Consider the following 20,675-nt stretch of genomic DNA (forward strand, 5'->3'; position numbering starts at 1 on the left):
TGGCCAAACAAATTGGCTCCTCGGTACTATGGTCCATTTCCCATCAAAGAAATTATAAATCCAGTCTCATACCGGATCAAACTACCAGACTCCTGGAAGAAAATTCACCCAGTTTTTTACACGTCCTTATTAAAACCCGACATCCAATCCTCCCGAAAATCCTGCAGACCCCCTCCTCTACTGGTCGACAACCAACTGGAATATGAAGTGTCCAGAATATGCGACTCCAGGTATAAACAGGGTCAGCTTCAATACCTAGTTGAATGGAAAGGATATCCTTCTAGTGAAAGAACCTGGGAACCACTTTCTAATCTCAAGACCCCTCGACTGCTCAGAAAACTTCACCTCATACACCAGGGCAAACCTGGAGAAACGGGTCTTCGGAGGAGGCATGCTGTCATGACCTACAGAACGCGCCGATTTGGACTTCCTGGTCCTTGTCTCAGCGGGGCTTACACTCCCTAGTACTCCCAACATGGCCGTCCAGCGTGAAACACCTTCCTCGCTCCACATGTTGGACATAGCATGTTCTATTAATAGACCACGCCCCTGCGGCTCCGCGCGTCTCAATGCTATTGCGAAGTAGCGACCAGAAGTGTGCTCCGTAGCTCGCGGTATTGTTTTCCCTGATTCTGTCCCTTCTAAACTCCATTCCTAGTCCCTCTCCTTTCCTTCTTACTTCCTGGACTTGTGTGCTGTGTAGTGCACCCTCTTACTTTCCCGGATTCCTGGATCGTTGCATCCCAGAACTTTGAACGCACGCTGGAGTAGGAAGAGACTCGTGCAGCCTTATTCAAGACCCATCCGTCCACAAGAAGGCATCGACCAAGAAATCCAGCAAATATCGGACTCAGGTGAGAAGGGGGGAACTCCTTGACAGTATATGCGAATGGGACCGTGAGGTAATGGTCTCCGCTGGTGGTCCGGTACTGGACTGAACATTTCCACCAAGTCCGAATCAGACGCCATCAAGGTGCCGAAAATGGCACACCTTCAGATCTTGGGTTCGCTTGAACACCATCGACTCAGGGAGGGGGGGAAGGGGGCAAGGGGAATGAGAATCTCAAGAATAGTAGCACTAACATCTGAACGAATTTACAATATCACAGACAGTGTGGGACAGAAAAATCGAACATTGGTCTGGCCATCGGGAGTGAGCGACCCACCAAAGACACCCAACCATGGCAACCCCTGATCACCACGGCCCAGGGGTCTTGCTTAGGGTCGGGACTATTAATGTGAAAGGCTTGAACTCACCGACCAAAAGATCCTTGGTCCTCAGAGAATTTCGCAGATCCAATATTGGCATACTCCTCCTACAGGAGACCAAATATGCTAAAGGTGAAGAGCGGAGCATCCTAGGGAAAAGAGGAGGTCTGGAGTTCTGGGGTTCGGGTCCACTCAGGAGGGGTGGTGTTGGAATCCTAATCAGGAAAGGAATCAAATTTGAAGTAGATAAAACATGGTTCGACGTTGGAGGCTGTACTCTCCTCATAACCGGGAAAATAGCAAAAGTACAGGTAACCATTGCCACTCCATATGCTCCTAACACCGGACAGGTCACATTCTTTGAGAAGGTGATCCCCAAAATAATGTTAGAAGCCACAGGGCATGACATCCTGGGGGGGAGATTTCAATCAATGGGTTGATCCGAATAAAGATTGGAAACCGGGCAGACCTGGAACGAGACATCAATACACGAGCGACCGCACTGAATTGGCTGCAATGATGGAACTCTATGACATGAAGGATGTGTGGAGAATGGTGCACCCCACTGAAAGTGGTTACACCTTCTATTCAAACCCCCACCATACATTCACGCGTATTGATTACATATACCTCACAAGTGATCTCACTACCACTACACACCATTCAGACATCATCCCGATAACTTGGTCTGACCACGACATGGTACTGGTCGATATCAACTGGGCTGACCTACCTGTTCACTGAGGGAAGTGGCGGTGTAACGAGACTCTTTAGAAAGATCTGGTTTTTAAAGCTACCATGGAGACGGAAATTGATGAATATTTTAAAACGAATAATGATGGTGAGGTCTCCAAACAGAAAATCTGGGAGGCGGGGAAGGCTACATGGAGGTGTATTTTGATGAGAGAGGGGTCCTCCAAGAAGAGGGAATAAACGATTACAGAACAAAGGTTACGTGCCGAAATATGTCAATTGGAGGCGGAGATAACGAAAGACCCAGAGGTAGACCAGGACAGAATGAAAATAGCCCAACTCAAAAGGGAAGAACTACGGTTACTGGCACGTGACCAAGTAGTACGCAAACTGCAGTTTCTAAAACAAAAGTTCTACGAAAAAAGATACAAGGCAGACACCCTATTAGCGGCTAGGCTCAGAGAACAAAGAGCAGAGTGCAAGGTAAACGAAATATGTCAAGACTCTGTCCCTTCTGCCCCAACCTCCTGTACCATCCCCGAATCCTTTGCCAGCTTCTATGAGAATCTATAAACCTCTGAAATAATCTCTGGCCAGGTAGATATAAACTCTCACTTAGCCCCGATCTCCATGCCTACCATAACGCATGCAGAATCTGAGCTCCTCGATTCCCCAATTATTGAACATGAGATCCAGGAGGCAATTAAAAGGTTGCCACAAAGCAAATCCCCTGGGGGGGATGGTTACACTGACGGGTTCTATAAAACTTTTGCTAAACAACTGATGCCCTTCCTCAATGAACTATTCAATGAAATAATGGAGACAGGCATAGCACCAGAATCCTTTAAAAAAAGCACTGATAACAGTAATCCCTAAGGAGGGGAGAGACCCTAAGTGTTGTGGATCATACCGCCCTATTTCCCTCCTCAATCTTGATGCCAAAATCTACGCTAGGGTACTAGCTGCCAGATTGGAAACATTAATGCCCCGCCTAATCCACCCAAACCAGGTCGAGTTTATATTAGGGAGACAGGGAGCTGACTCCATGCGTAAAACATTACACCTCATTCATGCAGCCAGTAACCTCCCCAGCGACTCTGTTCTATTGTCAATAGATGTGGAGAAGGCCTTTGATAGGGTTGAGTGGGATTTTCTGGGAGCAGTCCTGCAGAAGGTTGGAATAGGCCCAAGAACTTGAAAGGCAATACAAGCAATATATACGTCCCCTAGGGCAGCAGTATTTGTCAATGGAGAATACTCCAGATGGTTTGAACTGAAACGTGGGACTAGACAGGGATGCCCCCTCTCTGCAATCCTGTTTGCACTCTCGCTAGAACCCCTGGCACAAAATATGAGAGCGGACCCCCTAATAGAGGGGATAAAACTAGGGCCAACACAATACAAGGTAGCTCTCTATGCAGACGACAACCTCCTCCACATAACAAACCCCTCAGAGTCCGTCCCTCAAGCACTTAAACTAATGGACGAATATGGCCAATTCTCTGGCTTTAAAGGGATTACTAAACTAAGTCCATCTTGTTCCCCATTCAGGGTACTGTAGAGGTGAACAACGCCAAGTTTCTTCCTCTGGGCCTTAAGCTCGAACACGCCACATTACAATACCTGGGCATAAAAATCACTAAAACCCTGAGCGACCTCGTTGAAGCCTACTTTCCCCCACTCCTCCAGCGGTTTGCGGCCGATCTTAAAAAATGGGAAAAACTCATGATCTCATGGCTCGGCCGAGTTAATGCAGTTGAAATGATATGCCCCGCCGTTTGCTATATCCCTTCCAAATGCTCCCAGTGGAGATACCAAAAGAGTTCTTTAATGAAGCCAAAAAGGTTATGGTAAGATTCATATGGCAGGGGAAGAAAGCTAGAATTCCATACGATACCCTAACGCTCCCCAAAGACAAAGGAGGAGTTGGACTCCCCGATCTGTGGACTTACTATAAAGCCGCCCAGCTCCGCGTCCTGATCCCACACCTTAGGGACCAGAAAAACCTCCATTGGGTTCAAATGGACAATCACTATCTCTCCGCAGCTACGATATCAGAATGGCTGTGGACCCCACACAAAAGGGTACAACGAAGAATCAAAGGGCACCCCATCTTGAGCACTATATGGAGCATATGGCGCACAGGCAAGGAAATGCACGAAATTACTACATGGCCATCCCCGCTCAGTCACCTATGGTCACCCGGCATGAACAACCATATACCTAATGTGGATTGGTTTCAGGCATGGTATGAGGCGGGCCTGGAGAGAGTGGGACAGCTTCAAAGAAAGACTTACTTATTACGCTACCAGACCTCACACACGCCTTGGGTATAGGCACCCTATCCACATTCAAGTACATCCAACTGAAAGGGGTCCTAACGCAGGCAAAATGGAGAGACAAACTAAAAAGAGACCTTACCCCATTTGAGAAACTCCTGGACTCAAAATCTGAGATGAAAGGCCTCATATCTGCAATGTATCAGGAATTAATAGCGGCGGGAGATGGATCAACGAAATCCCTACGAACAAGCTGGGAAAAAGATTTTGGGGAAGAGATACATCCCGATCTATGGGAAACAACGTGTAGAGCGGCCTCCAAAACGTCTATATCTAGCGAATACAAGCTTCATGCCATCAAACTCCTACACAGATGGCAATATGACCCCTGTAGACTTTCCAAAATGTCCCAAACAATGAGCCCAACATGCTGGAGAAAATGCGGGGAAATAGCCAACTATTGGCACATGTGGTGGGGCTGCCAGCACATCAAGATATTCTGGAATGCGGTCCTGGGGTGGATTAAGGAGATAGAAGGGATTCAAAGAGGCGCTGACTCCTACTTGATACTCTTTGGCCTGGAAAGAGATGAAGATGATTGGACCAGAGTGAAGGGCTTGACTCCCCACCTACTACTATCATCCACGGCTCTCCTGGTGATTAAGTGGAAGTCTACGACAGTGCCCGGTAAAAACGAATGGTTCAATCTGGCCACAAACATCTACCGAATGGAGACAATAACCGCCTCTCTATATGGCAAAGCCTCACAATGTGAAGCCCTATAGATGGACTTTAAAAATAAACATCTCGCAACAGACTCGGAGTCCCAAGCGGAAGACCCTGCCAGGTCATGATGAAAAGGCATCCCTGATGGAAACCAATGGAAGAGAACTCACAATAGGTGGCTCCAGACCAATCACTCAATGGAAATGTGAATAAAATACTTTTGAAGTCCCTACGCCTTTATAACATTTAACAGTTGAGTGCTCAATCAAGGAAGGGAGGGCAGTGGGAGAGGGTTGGCTTCCTTATGTTGTGACGGACATACCCTGATATAAGCATAACAACATATGCTACGAACATCTTTTGATATAATTTATATTGTCCTTCTCATACAATCATATGCTTACAATGGTCTTATGTGTAACAGGTATTCCATCTTGTTTGTTTCTTTGTTAAAACCAATAAAGTAAAAAATAAAAAAAAAAGGAACGGGCAAGACTCAGTGAATGGACCTAATAATTATGACACTTGACTAATTACTGGGGTGCCTGAGACCCTACTGAAACATTCTTTTGCCCTGACAGTGGTATCTCTGGAACCAAGTGATGGTCTATTGAGCACTTTTGTGCACCTGTGTCCACTAGAAAAGAGTGCTCCTTATTCCAAATTTTAATTTCTACGTAGGGTCCTTTCTGACCAACGGGAATAGACACTGGTTCCAACCCCTGTTTTAGGCTGTCCTAGCGGAACAATACATCATCCGATGTGAAGTCACCAGAATAATATGTATTTGACTGAGTATCAAAAACATTTCCTTCTCCTGCACCATTCTGCTGATATTGATTTTGGTTCTGATTCTGGTTGTTATTTCCTCCATTATTCTGATTGTGTGGCATTCTAGTGTTTCTATTTTGTCCTTGTGTTCCCGGGCGACCTCTATTCTTCCTTCTCAGGGCATTCCCATTTCTATTCTGTAAATGTGGGCACTGTGCTCTCCAATGACCTTCTTCCTTACAATATGCACATTGATTCAGTCAGATTGGACCTCCATGCATGTTCGAGTAATTCCCTCTTGTCTGTGTATTACCTCCGCCCCTATTATTATTTGCTACCTGTAGTAACACTCTCGTTTTTAAATTCACTCTATCCTTCACCTCTTTCCCCTTTTCTGAATTTACTCTATTCTAATAATATTGTACCATGTGTAATACCTCACTCTGTGATTTTGCTTGCCATGCACTCTCAGACGTCATTATCAAATTTAGAATTTTCGGCAGCAACCATCTCACATATTTGTCAACAAATAGTATTTTTCCCGGTTCAGTGCTTAAATCCTGGCCACTGAAATCTGCCAACACTTCTTCAAATCTATTAAAATAGTCGGTGGACAATTCATCTTTTCCTTGCACGCATGCAGTTAATTTGTCCCGATAATTCTCCTTTCAGGTACCAAAATCTTCAATTTCTGTACTATTTGCGCCAGTAAAGCTTACATGTTTGACGATGGCTTTTCGCCAGCTTTTCTATCCGTATCCTCTTTTATCAAATTTTCCCACGTATCACCCAGCATCTCGCTATCGTCTACATGGACGACTTCAAATATGACTCAATTTCTTTATAGAATCCTGCTGGATTCTTTCTCAAATCAGGGATTGTTTGCTTTATATTATTCACATCTTGTCTAGAAAAAGGGACATGTACATATTGTGCTGTATAATGTGCTTCCGTTACCTGCGCTGGTTGTCTATTAATACCAGGAATTTCATTACTAAAAGTGGTAGGGACTTCTCTCATGGGAAATATCGCACTGGCCTTTCCTTCTTTCTCTCTCTTATTAAGTACTATAGCTAGATCAAGGGTTAGAGCAGTCTTTCCAGTTTCAGTCAAACACGCTCTCTTGTACACTGCCATTAATTCAGATGGGCAACAATCATTTCTCTCAACATATTTATCTTGCAAATATTCAACCATTACTTGCAATACTTTCCTTTGCATTTCTATCGTATACAGTTCAAACGTATCATACACTTCCATTATAGGAATACTAGCATCCATAATCCATCTAAGCGCCTCCCGTGTACATATTTTTATTTCTTCACAAACAGGTATTGACGGCGGAAAAAATCACTGCACGACATATGGTGTCACCTCTTGTATCCGTCTTTTTACCTCTTGGTGTTCAAACCCAGGAACAGGAAACATCTCTGAATACACGTCATCAAGTTCATTTTTAAACTCAAATAGTCTGTCTATGCTCCTTTATTTCTCCCTCACTTTCCCTCATACGTAAAAATGCATTCAGATCTCACAACTTCTGCGGCGCTACCATGCCAATCAATTGCTTCCATCTATTTATAAGATACTCTCCCATGCATTCCAACAATGCCTGTCTTTCACCAAGCTTCTTGCAGTCATACAGTGAACTCACCATTGATCCCTCGTCATTGTTTTCAATGAACATCTTTGCCTGTTCTTTCAGCTCTCTCTTCCTCTCCCTGCTAGCCGTGCTACGGGTTATTCTAGTGCTTCCTCTCTGTGCAGGCCACGCCTCGGCAAGGCTGATTTCTTTGATAGCTACTAATTCAAGCTCTGTAGGTGGAGGGGGGGATGGGATCTCGTGTTCAGGGGGAGCTGGTGCAGATGGAACATCTGGAAGGGCGGGTGGAAACTGAGGTTGAGCAATGGGCACTGGTGCAATAGTGTCAATTTTACTTTTAGCGCATTCTTGTCTTTTCTCATTCAAGTTCTTATTTATTAGTTCATCTTATGCATGTAACTCTTGTTGTGGATATATTTTTTTTATGCCTAATTGAAGACTCCTATCAACCCTTCTGATATCCTCATCCGATTGCTTTTGTTCCTGTTCTAGCGCTCTGTCTGCATTAGATCTGTGCCTACGCGCATGATTCTCTCTACTTCTTAAACGGATGTTAGCTTCCTTCCTTCAGTCTCTAATGACGTCAATTTCGCAGGGCATGCTTTCTTGCGCAGCAGTACTGATTCCAAATGTTCTATCCGGGGCATCTCAAAACTACCATCTTTCAGCCATTGCAAATCTTCTACATGTCTGGTTTGCCTATGCCAAATTTCATTAAACATTATCGCTCCTATTCCATTCTTGACATACATCTCGAACACTGGCGACCCTACGGGTGGCGGAGCCTGGCAAGTTTCCAAAGATTGTCTACCGCAGTACAAAAATCCCACTAGTCAGGAAGACAATTTCCCAGGCATGTTTGATCTTATGCGTACCTTACCCTGGGCGTTTGATCTTGCAAGAGCAACTCTTAACCAATATCAGGGCTGTTAAGAATCGGGGCACGGCTCACCTGATCAATCAGCTCGTCTCTCAAGATGCAATTCGTCCGTATACAGACGCAACCAAGGATCGTCGTGACTGCGTATCTGGCTCAATCTGCCTTGTTTTGGGACCCTCGCCTTCTTGTTCTCTGTCTGGACACGTCGATCAGGGACCGGTAGTGGACAGATCTGCAAAGGAGTCTGTCATCACTTTCACAGGGATGCCCGAACACCTTCCGATCCTGGCTCGACGCCCTCGTCCTCGATTTGTTTTTCGCCTTCTTCAAATTCAAACGTACACGATGGAGCAAGTGGGGGAGGGTCTATATTCGGGCGCCATTTCTTTGCTAGGCCCTGAAGACCCTCGCGCATGGAAACAAGGCACAATCACTATACACGAACCGATACGACAGACACGAGGTTCAATTCCCAAAATCTAGGGTTTATTGCAAAGCAAATATTCTGTCGGCCGACCGGGTCTCACGTCTCGCAACGTGTGTCACCCAGACCTCGTGAGACACAAGAGAGCGAGCATTCTACAACAGCGTCATATATACAAAAAGACAAGTATTCTATCAGTTTGTGACACATCAAAACCGCCCGTAATGTATCTTCTTGAGCTAGGGTTCGGTGATTGACAATTATGAAAAATATGACACCTTCTCAGACGTTTCTTTGTTATCCTATATTCCTTGATTTAGCAACAGTTGCAGTTTGCAAGACACAGACAGGATTCCTTGTTACAGAGAACATAATGCACTTGTTTAGTGAACAGACCATGATCGTAGGAGAGAAACATTCCAACGCATGCTATCTTCTAGTTTCTCTTCGTGAACTAAGGGTCAGTCTGATCTAGGCGGGCCCAAAGAGGGGGGCCGTAAGGAGAGTATAATTCATGCCTTTAACGGTCTGTTCTAGAGCTTCAGCGAGACCAGCTGGCACCTGGCTTGGTGATTAAATGCCTCTCGGCTCGCCTTCAAGGACTTGTGAGGGAGGAAAACAATGTATTTCTGTCTGGGCTGTCTGGGCTGGTCTCTCAACATGTAACTTGTTGCCTTGCTCTGTGCAGGAGCAGAACGAAATATAATTCATTTTTGCAAAGCGTTTGAACAGAAAAGCAAGAGAAAGCAAAATGGCGGATTCTGTGAGCATAAAATGGACGCTCTATGGTTATTCTGACGATTCTGTACCAGCGATGCTGGGCATATAATGAAATTGGTTTTCGGCCAACATAATACAGCATCTATGCTATGGTAGGGTATTTTCTGGACTCACAATTGGTCGTCTGGCGGAGTCACTCCCCAACTAGGATCTCACTTCCACATACCACACATTTTGCAGTGTCCTGTAGGAACCCCTTCTGTCCAGAGACTTGTATGGCCTCCGGGTCTGGTACTTGTCACCCTCTCCTTCTGCCAGACAATATGTCCTGTGATCACGGCTTGATTTGTGCTCTTTGGTGTGATATTTGGGATACCATCTCCCACTTCTTGGTGATGCCCCCAGTGATGTGGTAATGGGGGCATTGTGGTATAACGCTCTGAAATGATCCTCACCCCCAGAGACATTTCATTTCTGTCCTAGTTCGAGCCACATGCCTTCATGGGGGAACTGTTGGCGTGTTTGACGTGATTCTGAGGTGGAGGCGCTAACTTCTTAACTTACTTTTGGTCTCTGGGCATTGGTGACACCTTCACTCTGCCCATGTTGACTACCTGCAGCGCGAGACAGAATCAGTCTGCGCCAAGGCCAGAATTTCATCCAGATACTGCTTCTGTAATAGTTTATTTCTAAATTCAGGGGACTCACGTCTCGAGATGACTTGGGAGCGAAGTACAGGGAATGCACAATGTTTTATGCGAATGCAGAGCCACATAATAAAATTGTCCAGTGGCTCAGCTCTCTCTTGCATCGTGGTGTGGAATGCTTGCCTTTCATAGTCCACATTTGTGTGCGGCACAAAGTAGGTTGCTAGAGCCTCTTGAATCTCCCTGAATGTGGCCTTCTCCTCATCCACTAACTCATAAAGGATGTCCCATACAGACACCCCTACTGCCAAGGTCATAATGCTCTTCTTCCACTCATCGTCCATGAGACTCATAGCGTCAATGTACACCCTGAAGTTCTTAGCCCAGCGGATCCAACATGGGCCCAAATTGCTGGTGTCTGTAAGACCAAATGCAGTGGGCAGTTGCCAGGGAGACCCAGAAAGTGTCTGATGGACGTACCGGCACTGTCGCTGGGTTATCTTCATCTGACATGGCCACTAATGTGCCAGCGCAGTGTGCTGACAGCTCTTGGTCCTTCTCTGTTGGAGCAGGGTCCCTTGCCCTGACTGTGCACCGACAGGAGCCTGCTGTCTGGAAGCCTTGTGTAATGGTGAGCTATCTGTCCCCTGTGCACCTTTTTTACTTTCAAGTTCTGGGCATGCCAGGGTACCTCCCCTGTATTGAGCTCTCCCCTCTCTTCACATGGACTGGTGGAGGATCTGGGCCTGCTCAGCGGTGTTTGTGCCACCTCCTGGCAGGTGCTAGCAGGCTGCTCCATCTGCCATGAGATTGCCTGCTCCTGCAGAGTCCCTGGTGCTCCAGCCGCCTACAGGTAGGAACCCGGAGTGATGAGGCACCTCTGCCGCTCCGTCCGTACCTCCTTTGGGCTGTTCGCTCTCACCGCCGCCGCCTGAATTATGGAGAAGCTAGGCCGCTCTTGCAACCCGCGTGACCTTGCCGGTGGCTTCGGAAACGCCTCATCCGCCGAAGGGTATCATTGTTGCCAGTGTGCCACTTCGTGGCCAGTGTTAGTAGGAGGTGCACCTGTCTGTCATGCCCCACAAACAAGTGTGCAGCGCAAAAAGGAGGAGACCCACTCAGTGCTGCTAGTCTCAACTCCCAACTTTATGAAACTGGGGACTTCCCATCCTGCAACGTCACATCCCATCAATGCCCCCATCCTAGCCCCTCATCACAGAACATGGCTAACTGACTGCACAACATGACAGTGTTCTTCCCATTTCCAACTGTATCCACTACTCTTTTGGAAGTTATACCAGTGGAAAAGTGTGGGATTCTTTACATGATAATGTTGAAGGCTACTGAATGTTGGTATCAGTGCATGTTCCTTACCGATGGTAGTGGCTGCGGTTCTAGGTGCCATGAGTTGTATATTTGTGTGGTCGCATTGTGGTGGACTTGAGTGATTGTTATATGTGTCCTCTGAATGTGTTTTCTTTCTATTTGGTTCTGCTACTATATTTAGGTGTTTTGCGTGTATTTCGGTGGAGAGGTTATGCAAAGTGCTTGTCTGATATGCATGAATGCTGCTGCATGAAATACCTGTGATGTCAAGTGGGAGGGTGATTATGGAATGTTGGTGTGAGCTTTGGAATGAGTAGTCTATGTTTGACCATTGATGTGGGAACTGGCAGTTTATGGATGGTCCTTCTATCTCAAGCAAATGTAACTGAAACTAGGAGCAAGCAAATAAACTTACTTTTGGAGCAAATGGTGGGTCCGGAGTCCTTATCCAAGGCTGCCGTTTATGTTGCTACAAAGTTCTGCATTAGAACTCTGTGTGGCTGCCATATTAAAGATATTAAAATCTACCATTGAACTAGCAATCTTCCCTCATAAAAAAATATGCTCCTGTTTTCCTAAGTATATGTGTAAAGATTTCAAACAATGATGAATACCCAGAGAGTCGTTGACATAACAATATTTTGTGATAGGGAGGTGTGGCTAACTGCCACGGAGTGAAGACGTACCTTGGGACAGATCCTGCCTAAGCGTGCTATGATACGTAGAAAGCAACGATTATAAGAAGTATCGACGGCTGTGACCAAATGGAACAGTGGAAATAGAAGTTGGAAACAAGCTGAGGTGGACTCCGGGTCCCAGATGGTGAGGGAAGACGGCTATTCCAAGCCGCGGGTTCCAGAGAATGAGAAGCAAGATGGCGGGGCACAGTGAGTAATGGAGACACCAACCCTACTGTAAGGTTACCAAGGAGACTGGAGGCGTAGCGCGTTGATAGGAAGAGCGATAGTAGGAGGAGTGCCCCACTTGCCCGCAGAGCAGGAGTCCACGAAGAAGCTGGCGGTCAGTAGTGGGAAGAGCAGACCCCCACGGATCTGGCTGAGCAGAGAGGCGAGAAGGTTCGGAAGCAGCAGAATACCCCCTCAGAAATATGACACACACGCCAGATCGGAAGGATTTACTGCACATAACCGGTAATGATCGAGGAGGGGGCACAAAGCGGGAAGGAGCACAACAAAGCGAATAGTACAGTGCAAGACTGCATAGAATCCTGAATGTGAGAGAATCCACTGAGAGTCCTTGGAAGAGGCCAATAACATGAAACAGAGTCGGGAAGGCTACACAGCAAGACCTGGGGGAGGGGCACGGAGGAAGAGAGGAAGAAGACACGGAAGAGGGACAGTCGGTGAAGGCGCGACAAGGCACAAGAAGCTAATAGCAACAGAAGCAAAGGAAAGCAGAAAATGTTGCAAAGATGGACATAAGCAGGGCCGGCAGAGTTGCAGGGCAGGCCACACTAGCAGGCAAGAGAAATAAAGATCTCACTGGGCTACTGCACTGGCCCACATTGCAGAAAAGACAAGTGGAGTGAGACATTGCAAAACTCCCAGTGAACACAAGTGATTAAAAGAAGGCACGAGGTCACAGGGCTGGGGATCAGGAAGGATTTACTACTGGAAAAACCTAAACGCACTGGAGAGCAAGCAAATAGTAAATAAATCAGGCAAGTAGTGAAACGAGAGGAACCCACCCACTAAATGGCTACCAAAGGCAAAAAAACTAAAGGCAAACAGACCACTATGGAATCTTTCACTAAAGGACAAGACGGACCTAAAAGTGGAATGCCGACAGAAGTGGCCGAAAGAACAGGAGACACGCTGGACAAGGGAGATCAACAAATATTGGCCGCCATTGCAGCATTGAAGACAGCCTTAGAGGCAAAGATCGATGCAGTAATGGTGGACGTGGGGCTGCTGAGACAAGACGTGAGGGCACTAGCAGACCGCACCGGGCAACTTGAAGTGCAAGTGAAAGACAATACCAAGGGAGAGACACAGGAAACTGCAGATGTCAACATAATGCAGCAAAAAGTAAAATTGCTGGAAGATAGAGCCGAGGATGCAGAAAATTGCACTCGCAGGAACAACATTAGGATCTTAGGACTGCCCCGTAGGCATGGAGGGAACTGACCCCACTAACTACGTTGAAAATCTGCTGTTGTGAGTATTGAATCTCACACAGGGAGTCACGGTGGAGCGCGCGCACTGATCCCTAGTCAGGATATCACCACCAGGAGCACCAGCTGGGCCCATCATCGCACACATATTAAATTACAAAGACAGAGAGAAGATTGTGGCATTCTCAAGAACAGAGGTCATGATACAAAAGGCTTTGGCCAAACTAGCAATATATGCAGACTACACCTTCAAAGTACAGACACGGAGCTCCCAGTTTATTGCAGTTAAAGAGAGACTGAGGAAGGCGGGATTCAAATACACGTTCATTTATCCAGCTAGGCTGAAGATACCACATAACAGTTGTGCACTTTTCTTCAACAATCCAGAAGAAGCGCGAGATTGGCTGGACAGTGCGAAAGTGCCAACACAGGAAAGGGACTGAATGAAACACGCGCTTGGGAACAGAACAAACTCAGTGTGACAAAACTGTAGAAGAGAGTGGTGGCTCTGATAACCATGAATGGAGCACAGTTCACAAGAGCCTGGCATTAAGGGTACAATCGGAATAGATGAGGAGACCAAAACTGAGACTATAATATGAAAGTGGCCATCCCTGAACAGCGGCATTGGAGCAGGAACATATGCAGTTAAGACACACAGATGAGGAGTGTCACTAGACGGAGGGCACTCCAACTTTCCCATATATTTCAGTTAGGGTACGCTATAAATACCCACCCGTTGGGCACCAAATGCCTGGTCGGTCGACTAGGAGGTGCAGAAACTGGCAGGCCTGGGTGGTTAAGGTTGGGGAAGTGACAGTTGGGAAAATGGGAGAGGGGGAGTTGTTAACCAGTTGATGGGGGAAGGCAAGATAGAGTATTCCTAAGTCCTGCCACGCAGGGAGTCAGGACTTTGAGAACTGAGATACTAGTAGGTGGACAACAAAATGGAAGAACTAGGCATGTACATTATGGAGGGTAGTATTAAAGTAATGACCTGGAATGTTCGAGGTCTAAAAAGCTTTGTGAAGAGACACAGAATAATTATATACCTATGCAGGAATAAGATAGAAGTTGCCCTACTACAGGATACGCACCTCAATAAAATCAGACAAGACAAGCTGGCCCAGAAATGGGGAGGTTTAGTAGTGGGATCTACATACTTGGCTAATGCAAGGGGAGTTCTCATTTGGGTAGCCCCAACGGCCCGTCTGGGGATCCTACATACCAAGACTGATGATGAAGGCAGGATGGTATTGATCCATGGCACCCTGGAAAATAGAGAAATATGAATAGTAAACACCTACACACCAAACAATGATGCTACAACATTATTCCATTCCCTATATGCAAGATTGGGCCTGTACATACATGGAGTTCTATTGTGGGGTGGAGACTTTTGCACACTAAATCCCAAAGTAGATAGGTCAGATGATCGGTACAGGAAACCTGCACCACCTGCAAAGGTTCTGCACACTTTCCTGTAATACTTTAACCTTGTGGATATATGGAGGATGCTCAACCCATTAGCGAAAGATTACTCACATCACTCCGCTCCGCACAAAGTTTATACAAGACTAGATTACTTGTTCACTGGGGAGGAACCTTGAGGGAATTTGAATAAGCGGAATATTAAGCAAGAGTATTGCCAGATCATGCCCCATTAGAACTGAAATGGGTTATAACGGCACCTAGGCCGGCAGTAACAACCTGGAGACTTCGTAGTGAGGCCCTGTTAGACACAGCATTCAAAGAACCCATGCTGAAACGCAGAGTGGAATTTTTTATTATTAATGAGGGAAGTGAGAAAGCAGTAGGCACACTATGGGAGACATTCAAAGTGGTGAGCAGAGGAGAAACTATAGTCAAAGCGGAGGGGTACATAAAGCAATCACCCCAGAGCTAAGCAGACTTTAACAAGAATTGACCATGGTAGAGAGAACGAACAGTACAGGACAGGGTAACTTGGGTGAAGAAATTAAATGAAGACAGGACTGGCTGATACAATAGGAGAGACTGGGTAAATTCTGCTACTTAAAACACTGAGAGAAGACACATGCAGAAGGGGATAAACCAGGCAAACTAGTAGCATGGCTATATAAGAACAACAGTAGGAAAATTCCAATACTCTCAGCCCTGAATAAGGAGGGTGACATGTGCAATACACAGATTGGGGTAAACAGAACATTCTATGAATATTACAGCGAGCTGTACGAAGAAAACTATGAAGCACAAAATAGTGAACTACAGGAGGTACTGGATCTCATAACCCTTGCACAACTATAGATAGAGCAGGTGCAGATGTCAGAAGAACCGATGGCAGCAGAGGAGGTTAAAGCCATAATCAGAGCACTGCCCTCAGGGAAAGCCCTGGGCATGGACGGACTGCCTAGCGAATTCTATAAGGAATAGGCAAACAGCCTAACAGTCCTGCTGAGAGTATATAATGAAGCATTTCAAACAGGGACGCTCCCAGGAAGTATGAGTGAAGTGGTAATAATACCTCTACCTAAGCTTAATAAAGAGAAAACGGACTGTGGCTCCTACAGGCCCCTGTCTCTACTGAATTAGGACAACACTTACGACACTGCAAGCAAATTGGCTCAGGAGAGTAATAGTAGAACTAATGCACCCGGACCAAATTGGATATGTCCCAGTAAGGAACATTTCCTGAAACCTAAGGAGGTTACACCACGTTATCAACAGTACAAAAGTTTGGATGAGTACTGTGCAGTGGCATCACTAGACTCTGTGCAGCGCCTGGTGTAAAGTGCTATATATATTTAATAAATACAAATAGAAACTACAAATACAATGAAGCATTAGTTTCAGTCCATTGGCGAAGCTAGGCTTTGGGCTCAAATATATGCAATGGATAAAACTGATTTACAAGAAACCTATGGCTAGTGTCAGATTGGGGAGCAACTTCTCTGATAGATGGGAATTGAAGAAAGGTACCAGACAGGGCTTCCCACTGTCCCCGATACGTTATGTCATAGCAATGGAACAACTAGCGTAAATATTGCATATTGTGTCCATGTATGTGGAAGACATGCTATTGTACCTACAAAACCCAGAGGAGAATCTACAACATGTGTTAGATGTCTTAGATAACTTTAGCGGGTTGTCTGGAATTACCATTAATAATAACAAATCATGCTTATTCCCACTGGACAAACTTGCAGAGGAAAGTGGAACAAAACTACCGACGCTAGCACTCCCTTGGGAGACAGATACTTTCAGATACCTAGGAGGACTGGATATCTACCACACCCCAAAACTGGAACACCCACACAACACTAACTGTATAAGCACTAGAGAGATTAGTGAATTCAATGAGATTTTGTGGTAGGTTTCCATTGTCGGTAATGGGGCGGGCAGCATTGCTAAAAATGATGGCACTAGCCAGAATGCTACATTGTTTTGGAAACATCCCATACCGCATTCCTAAACAATTATTTACAAGACTGGAAAGAGAGTGTAGGAGTATTCTGTGGCAGGGTGGAAGATATAGAGTGGCGTTGGATACACTGCAGAGACCCTATGATAGAGGAGGGCTGAGATCTCTGTATTTTGAGCTGTATTACCTCGCAAACCAGATGCAATATGTGGTTGGCTGGCTAGCGGACAAACCCACATTAGATACCGCACTGCTACAGCCAGCGGTACAACACCTCCACCTAAAGGACCTGGTATGGGGGACCCAACCAGAACCACAGGAATACCCATACCTGCTGAAACTGGGTATGCAAATGTGGCATAGAACCTGTAAATCACTCAAGATCAAAGATCCGGTATTGCCACAGATACCACTAGCAGCGGTAATGACGGACAGCAGAGGGCTGAGGGCCAGTGCGCAATTGTACTGGGGGACATGCAGGATTATTACTATTGGAGACTTGATGGGGGAAGGGGCACTATTAAGTTTTCAAGAACTACACGAATTGTCAGTAATACAGGGAGGACAATACCTTTGATACTGAGCCATCGTGAGTAGGATTAAAGGCAGATGGCCATCAATAGGGGAGGTCACGACAGGTTGTGAAGAAGTGGAAACAATAATAAATATCTCAGAGGGCGGCATACTGTTGTGACGCTGTATGATGTATTGATAGACAACCATTCAAGAGGGGAACTGCCAACGATGGCAGGATGGGAAGCAGATCTAGGGAAGACCTTCACGGAAAAGGAATGGCTGAAGGTAACTAATTATCACAAGAAGGTATCCAAGAATGCGAGATTGCAATTGATACAAATGTATGTAACACAACAAGCTTATTTAACACTGAAAAGGATAGCAGGATTCAAAGGTGCAGATAATCTGGGTTGTCCCAAATGTGAGGCTGAGAATGCCAGAATGTTGCATATGTTTTGGGAATGTGTCATCATAAGGAAGTTCTGGGGGGAAATTGCACACAAAATGTCTGAAGGGAAATAGATTTAGATATCCATACACCGGTGGCATGGTTAAAGCATTCCACACACTCATTGCTTTGTGGGTGGAATAACATGGTCATCTTGTGCTTCACTCCCCTCTCCTGGAGCCACTCTTGGAACTCCCTCGAAGTAAACTGTGGTCCATTGTTACATAGGATTTGTGAGGGCAAACCGTACATCAAAAACAGATTTTCTAAAAATGTAATGACATTCCTAGAAGTTGCATCTCTGATGACCCCACCTTGTGCCATTTCGAAAGCAGATCAATCACCACCACTACGTAGCTGCCCCTGGAACCAGCAACACTCAAAGGACCAACAAACCAATTGCAATGGTGCCCCATGGCCACAGTGGTAACTGGGGATCCACCATGGGTGGCACCAGTTTTTCAAACACCTTGTCAGTTCTGCGACACTTGTCAGTATCCTTGACCCGCATATCTATGAAAGCCTTCATGGTCGGCCGCCAGAAATCCATGCAAAAGATTGTTTTTGTCCTGCAAATCCCCATGTGACCACTATGGCCTAATTAAAAAAAAGATCTCCCTCTTTCCTTGCAGAACCAAAAGTCTCTGTCACCTACAAACAAACCCTTCTTCAAGACTCAACTCCTGCTTCACTCTCATGTAGACATCAAAATTGGCATCTAACGAGTGTTTCGCACCCCTCTGCCTGTCTTTGCTCAGCCTCTTGACAATTTGGTACTCCTCATCCTCAAGAGAAGCTGATGCCCAAAGACTTTCCTGTAAACTGTCATCCACCACAAACATTTCTCTGATATCCTCCGTCATGGTCGCACCCCCAATCTCATCACTAACTGGGTTCCTAGAGAGAGCATCAGCAACCACATTTTCACTGCCACAAACCTGTTCAACCATAAAATCTAAACACTGGAGCCTTGTGATCCATCTCAAAATCCTCTTTGATACCCCATCCAGAACTTTACTGTTGAAAATGAAGACGAACAGTATGTGATTGGTCCGTATCACAAACTGCCTACCACACAAATACGCTCTGAATATTTGAACAGCTCAGATCAAAGCAAGTGCTTCGTGATCTATAACAGAATAGCGACCCGCAACATCCTTAAGCTTCTGAAAGGCAAATGCTATTGTGTGCCTGACTCTTCCGTGAGCAGCGCTCTCAAACCAAACTCACAGGCATCAGTGTAAACAACCGTCTTCCAACTCTCTCAGAACTCCTAAGACACACAGGTGAAGACACAATGTCCTTCTTGACCACAACAAACTCCTCCTCGCAGGTAGAAGACCATTCAAATTTGAATCCTCTCCTAGTCAACTTCTTCAAAGTCACAGTTTTATCTGCCAAGCCCCTGACAAACTTGGAATAATATTCAATGAGCCCCTAAAATGAGGCCACCTCTGACTTAGTCTTGGTGGGGGGTGACATATCAGTAATTGCCTTGAGAGTGCTAAGCTTGGGCCTTATGCACTCACCTGAAAAATTGTACCCTAGGTAATCCACTGAGGACTTCCCAAATTTGGATTTCTCCAATGTCAAAGTTAAACCATCATCTCCTAGTATATAAGTAATCCACTGAGGACTTCCCAAATTTGCATTTTTCCACTGTCAAAGTTAAACCAGAATTTCTTAGCCTCTGCAAAACCAACCCTAACCTCACATCATGCTTGTTCCTATCACAGTGTTACACCAAAATGTCATCCTGGTAACACCTCACCCTCTTGACATCACCCAAGAGGCTGTGGATTATTCTCTGGAAGATACTGGCTGCAGACACCAAACCCAATGGCATTCTGGCACACCAAAACAACCCAATGTGTGTGATAAATGGCAGTTTGTCATAGGAGTCTGGATTCATATGGATCTGATGGTGCGCCAACCTCAAATCAAACAAGGAGTAAACCCTAGAACCAGCTAAATCTGAGATCATCTCATCAATCATTGGTAATGGGAATGTTTCTGCCACCAGATTCTTGTTGACCTCCCTAAGCTCAATGCACAATCTGATGGTCCCATTGCCTTTTCTTACCACTACAATGGGGCTCACCCATTCTGAAGCCTCTGCAGGTTACTTTGACACCATCCTTGAGTAATCTCCTTAATTCCAACTCCACCTTATTTTAAAGGGATAGAGGCATATACCTGAGTTTGGTTGCAAAAGGAATTGCACCTCCCTTCAACCTGTTCCTGTGGATGAATCCTCTGAGATGTCCAATAATTCTTTCAAACACAAGGGTTTTCCAATGTACCATTTCGTGCTCCGACAGCAGAAACAGCAATGTGTTCTCGCATTATAAACTTGTACAACTGCATTGGGATCAAGTGTATTCCCGAGTGCCACTTGGAAGCTCCATGAAAGCAGATTCCTGTCCACATTAGTGACAAACATCCGACTTACTGTACTCCTTCCCTTAAACATCAGGGTGGCCTACAACTCCCCTATGAACACGATGTGGTTATCACTATAGGTGTTATCGCTGACCCTGGCTTCCTTCAGTGCACAGCATGCCAAATCTCTTTCCCTGCTTATCAGGGTGTAGTCAGCACCACTGTCAATAAGCATCTTCACACCCACTCTATTAACTAGAATGATGGCCTTCGATTTTTCAATCCTCACCTCACATACAACGTTGACCACCTAGATAACCTCCAACCCAATATACACCTCCAAATCGCATCTATCCACAATATTCTCACACACAGTTCCAGAGCGAGGTCTCGGAAATCTACAACATTCATCCATGTGACCCCTCCTTCCACACAATCTGCATTCAACAAAAACAGCAGCACACTCTCTGTCCATGGCCAGATGTTGTGTGCTGTTGCTGACCATTTGGCCGTAAGA

This window comes from Ambystoma mexicanum, chromosome 6p, assembly GCF_040938575.1.
Source record: "Ambystoma mexicanum isolate Mex_15411 chromosome 6p, UKY_AmexF1_1, whole genome shotgun sequence".
NCBI lineage: Eukaryota > Metazoa > Chordata > Amphibia > Caudata > Ambystomatidae > Ambystoma > Ambystoma mexicanum.